Source organism: Panthera tigris, chromosome C2, assembly GCF_018350195.1.
Source record: "Panthera tigris isolate Pti1 chromosome C2, P.tigris_Pti1_mat1.1, whole genome shotgun sequence".
Lineage (NCBI taxonomy): Eukaryota > Metazoa > Chordata > Mammalia > Carnivora > Felidae > Panthera > Panthera tigris.
In genome coordinates, this window is record NC_056668.1 from 122,272,720 (window position 1) to 122,278,634 (window position 5,915).

A 5,915-nucleotide genomic window follows, 5' to 3' on the forward strand; every position below is an offset into this window, starting at 1 on the left:
ATTCAATCCACAGAACTGGAAAATGTGGTTCTCCATGTGTAAAAATTGAAATTGGATCTCTAACTCATCATTCACAAAAATCAACTTTGTGTGTGTGTGGGGTGTGTGTGTGTGTGTGTGTGTGTGTGTGTGTGTGTGTGTGTGTATCTTTCTGATCTTGGGATAGGAAAAGATTTTTTAAACAAGATTCAGAAAGTTCTAGCAACAAAAGAAAAAATTTATACATTTGATTTCATTAAAATTAAAAACTTTTATTCATCAAAGAAGGACTCAAAGGAAGATCACACTGCAACACACAGCAGGTATCTGTGAAATAAATGACCAACATGAAGAATCTATAAAAAGTACCTACAAAAACTGAGAAAAATACAAAACCCAGTAGAAATAAGCAACAGACACTACCAGACATTTTCACAGAAGAGGAAATACTTAACAGCCAGTAACATATGAAGAAATGTTATGCCTTAATAGCAGTGAGGAAATAGGAAAATCAAGATCATGAGATTTCACTGTAAATTCATTCAATTAGAAAAATACCAAGTCTGATAATACTCAATGTCCAAAAGAATGCCACTTAATGTGGATATCTTATACACTGCCAATAAGAGTGTAAAATGATACAAGTATTTTGAAAAGCAATTTGGCATCATCATCTTGTAAATTTGGACAGTCACCAAACCAAAACCCCATCAATAGCATAATGGACAAATAAAGTGTGGATATTTCACACACTGCAATGTTACACATATACACACAGTAAATCTTAAAGTTGACTGGAAAAACAGAGGCCCTTTTTATCTTAGAAGGTAATCAGTAAGAGCTTTTGTTAAGCTCAATACAAGTAAAACTAAATAATTAAGGTTTAGGTGTTACGTGTGATAAAAAAAAAACTTTTTAAAAAATAAACAAGGGAATAATAATCACAACCTTCAGAATCATGATCACCCCTGTGGGGTAAGGAAGGCAGATAGTGGGATGGGGGAAGGAGCACATGGGTAGACCTAAGTTACTGAAAATACACAATTTTTTATTTGAGTTGTGGGTTTACAAGTGTTTATTATATTGTTTAAAAAGTAAAAGAGAACCAATGATAATATGGGTCATAAAAACAACTACGATTAATCCAATTCTGTACACTTGAGGTCCAGTTTTTACAAATCTGGAATACATGCACAATGGAATAGTGGTGATTGTCAGAACACTGTCATCTATGACTAGCACCGACCTACTGTCTATACTGCTGCAGACTGGAAACTTGAGCCAAAGGTTCTCCATGCCCCCGTTACACCTGAACATCGGTAGCAGATGGATATGCAGCCATGTTAACCCTACAACGTTTCCTAGTCATGACTGTGACAGGTATCAGCACTGAACCTGCTATGACTCCCACCTTCCCACACAGCTCTCCCCATAGTCACTTGAGAGGAAGTATGTACAAAAGTGGGTAAATTCTGTACCCAGGAGCCCATTCAGCCTGTCCAGAACTTTAGGCAATGCAGAGAAGGAGAATTCAAGGGACCACAGGCAAGACAGGAGAAAAGTCAGCTGATAGAGTAGGATGCAGAGTCCATAAAACTGCCACGTGGTTCCCTGGTTGACAAAGCCCTGAGCACAGGCCCTTGCCTGCTTGGTTCCTGAGAGGAAGGAAAAATCAGGATAGACAACAGCATATTTAGCTTGACATGTGGCAAATATGCTATGCTGTGAGGTGTGGAGGCTGGAAATGGAAACCAATTTCCTAAAGAAATATCTCTGTTCATGGGTGACTGGATCATTTTGGGTCCCTGAGGGAAAATTGGATGTTCGCAGCTCAGGAAGGAAATGTGATTCCTCTAATGCATCCCTAAGCCCTCACCACAAGCAAGAGCTTAGCCCAGAAAGGTGGATGCCACAGAAGACCCAAGGGCATGGCTGATATGACTGGTCCTCAACTCTTCAAAGCCCCCCAAACTCCTCAGAGTCAGAGCCGCAGCTCAGAACAAGCAGCCAGCAAATGTCAGACAGATGAAGGCCAAGACATCAGTTTTGTTCAAAACCAAACTCTTTTGAGCTTGAGAACTGAGTCTTTTAGGAAGAGCACCAACATTTTAAGGAAGAGAAGGGGGAGAGGAAACCCTAACAAAAGAACCATCTCTTCCTTGTAAACCCACAGTGGCAAGGGAAACATCTCTCAATTCTTACATCACCTTCACGGCCCAGCAGTGTATGGAACAGAATATATTCTCACTAACTGCTGCTGATTGCCTAATTAATTTCTACAATCCAAGAGGCACAGGAAATATGCACAGAATTAGTATCACATGCACAGTGTTAGCATCATATAAACACTGAATAGGAGCAGAGACTGGGGGAGGGAGTGGTGAGCAAGGGGAAGGCAGGGCACTAAGGGGATAGTCCTCTCAACATTCTGGAAGGGCTGCTTGCCCTAGGATCTCAACTAGGACAGAATAATAAAAGCAGTAAGAGGTCACAAAAAAATCATTTCCATGTGGGAGTTAAGACCAAATGCCAGATATGGCTCAGAGAAATGGAGTAAGCATGAGATGAGAAATCAGGAAATCTAAAAATAAGACATTATGTCTCAGTTTGCTCATCTCTCAAATGGTACAATGCCTACCAAGGTTGTGTATGGACCAAGTGATATGGACATGAAGGTATAAGGAAAGGAATAGAACATTACAGAAACAGGAGGAAAGGTCACTGGCAGTTTCTAAGCCAACCCAAAGATGGGATTGGGAATAGACAAGCTGAAAGTTCTTAAAGATGAACACATTTCAGTCCAGGGAGACTCAATGCCCAAACCCAAGACCTGGGCTGGTTCAGGCATGGCAGAAAAGTACAGGGTCTGCCTGAGCATCTCTGTGAGCAACTTTGCTCTCTTTCCTTCCAACACTGTTAGGTACAAAGGGCAGATGAGCCATCATCCCTGGGAACTGAGCTAGGCTACATCAGCGCTTCACTGGGAGACCTTCCCTGGATCCCTGTGAAGATCCCACCACAGAAGTCCCGTGGGTTGTGCAACAGCAAGCAATGGGGCCACCCCAGGCGGCCCCCAGCAAGCAGCTCACAGGGACTGGCCCTGCTTCTTACAGGTTCATTATACCAGTCACAGGACTCACTAATGCAGCAGCCTGCCTTTACCATTTGCTCATCATATACTTTTTTTGATTCCTCCTAATCCTACCAGGTCCATCTTTTATCCCTATTTGACAGATGAGCAAACTGAGCCTTAAGTTGGCCCCAAATCACATACTGGTTTGTGGCAAACTCAGGATTTAAACCAAACACGTGTGTGCCCACTAAGCCTACACTTTTATCCATGGTTTTGGGTATTTGTATTAATAAACTATTGAGCGTTAATTAATGAATTAATATGCAAGAGGATGCAGGCAGAGTTTATGAATTTCTTTTTGAGGCATGGAAGAAGTGGGAGCATACCGTTTAGGCAAAAGGCCCTCAGGAGAGGGCGAGGGGGCAGAAGGTGAGGCTTTGATGCCTACTTGCTCACTGTCCACAGACCCAGGACTAGCCAGGCTGGCCCTGCTCCCTCCCTCCTCTTCCTTACAGGCACCAGGTGAAGAAGCAGTGGTAATGGAATACAAAGAGCACTGGGTGTCCCTCAGTACAGAGGCTGTGGTGCAGGCTGAGCTGGGACATGAGGCACAGGCGCCATGGAGCTAGAGCCACATGGATCTGAATCTCGGAACCAGTGTGTTCCAGAATTTCTGCATGCAGAAAGAGAAAGAGAGACCATTGGGCCCAGAAGGAGGGTTGAGCCTAAATCACCCAAAAATGGCATGCTTAGAAGAGAAGGAGGGACCAGACTAGATCTCTCTTGGGGGCACAAGATAGAAAGAAGGTCTGTGCCCCAGCCTGTCACCCAGTGCCCTCCACACACACACACCAAGAACTGTGTGGCCCAGTGAAGATCTCAGGCACTGACCCCTCATTCCTCCTCCCTGGCAGGGGAATTGAAAATGGGCTTGGGATGAGAGGCAGAACAGCAAGAAGAGAACGTGAAATGATTAACTCCCTGTCCTCCCCGACAGGATGCAAGAGAGAGCACCTCAGAGGGTACAGGAGCAGGCTGAGAGAGAGCAACAGCGAAGAGTGAGAGGAGGAACACAAGGACTTTTCTAGACCCCATGTGGTCTTGAACCCTGATGAATGCTAGTGTGGCTCTGAACTTCCTCTCTTAAGGGTAGTCTGGGCTCCTCCACAGGAGCGGAGAGGAGGGAAGCAGAGAAGAGATAAAGCAGTATGGAGGAGAGCAGCCTTCAACTCTCCAACTCTCATACTCCTGAGTTATCTGTCTCCCAAGAGCCTCCTCCTCCTCTCCAGAGCTCCTGGCAGCCCCCATGAATCTCCTTACCCTTGTTTCTCTTGGTTGATTCTCCCATGGCATCTCATGGGCTCCCGGGCACCCAGAGGTGCTCGGTGCATACTTGGTGGTGCAGCAGAAAAGGGGCAGCAAAGCTCTGATTTGATTAGTGAGCCTGGAACATAGTAGGTGCTCAATAAGTACTTGTTGGCTGAGACTCTCTATTTTGCCTACAGAAACAAGAGTATAAGAGACTGGCGCTGCTGCAGGAGAGCTTCGGCTCTGGAGAGCCCTCTACTTTCAGCTTTGTACAGACAGACTCCAAGCCTCCAGTTGAGGCTCTGTGCCCACTATTCTCACACTCTTTCACAGGGTAAGAGTAGGGAGCTGTCCAATAGCAGGATACTCTTTTAATGCCCAGGGGATTCTGTTATGACTACATGGCACCCTTTTCCATCCTTGAGAGTCAGTGTTAGAAATCCCTGATTTTTAGTTTTCCAGATGCCTCATCCCCATCCATACCTCCATGCTTTTGTGCTTTCTGACCCTCTTCCTAAAATCCCCTCTCCACACTTGCACTTTTGTTAAAAGACTGACTCAAGTGCACCTTCCACCTAGTTGTCAAAGAGTTCCCTGAAGACAGAACAATCTGTTTTCCATTCTCATTCTTCTGGTTGCCAGCACCAGAAGAACTCTACTTCTACCCTCAGTCCACACAAGTGATCCAGTCCCCACCCCAGAAACAGAACAGGCAAGCACCCTGGCCAAGAAGTCTCAGTTCTGAGAATTATGCCAAAGTTACTACAGAGTAGAGCTTTCTGTTATACCTGAAACCAGTGGATGCTGGCCTCAAATTGTCAGGGGCTACCACATGAACAGAACCTCAGTGAGTAAAGAAGAAAGCCAAGCTGAGAGATGGAGGAGACTATAAGTTCTGATAATACTGACTGAGCACGTGGATTCACCCATGCCTGAAGTCCACGCCTAGATGTTTCATTGTGTGAACCTATAAATTCTTGGTTTGTCTGAGCCAGTTGGAGTCAGGTTTTCTGTCACTTGCTGGTTCAAATGATCCTGGTTCATATAAACATCACCACCTCCTCAGGGACCTAATAGAGCATGGTACATAGTAGACATTAAGTAAATACCAAATTAAATTCAACAATTCTGAGGCAGCCTATTTAAACACTGGCCCGGAAAAGTACAACCATAACATCAACCTGTGCCTTCTTGGGAAAAAGAAAATCTCTCTGTTCTACTTTGACTTCCAATCTCATTGTGACATCACTTTGGTTCCTTGGGAGCTGCTGTGGGGAGAGGCTTATTGTCTTCCAACTTTTAGAAGAGCACTTCTAATTAAAGCAATATTAAACAGTAATAACTGTCTTATAGTTTTATGGTGATGCCCATGATCACATAAATAAGGATTTTATATCCAATTAGCATTTTATATTTATTCAATCCTAAAACAATCTAGCATTTTTATTAATCAAATAAAATAGCATTTAATAGATATGGTTGTTTTAGCTTCTGAAATTAGCCACATATAAAATAACACTACATCCAATTATGCGATATATTGCCCCAAAAGAAC

At 43.8% G+C, this 5,915-nt stretch overlaps 1 long non-coding RNA gene across 1 annotated transcript; it reads right to left on the bottom strand.

The window, feature by feature from the left end:
- Nucleotides 1-230: 230 nt before the first annotated feature.
- On the bottom strand, nucleotides 231-5,404 carry LOC122241955. Its single transcript, XR_006222054.1, has 3 exons — nucleotides 5,270-5,404; nucleotides 4,373-4,496; nucleotides 231-306 (listed from the first exon to the last, which is right to left on the bottom strand). It is a non-coding gene; the product is annotated as an uncharacterized LOC122241955 (long non-coding RNA).
- Nucleotides 5,405-5,915: the final 511 nt, after the last annotated feature.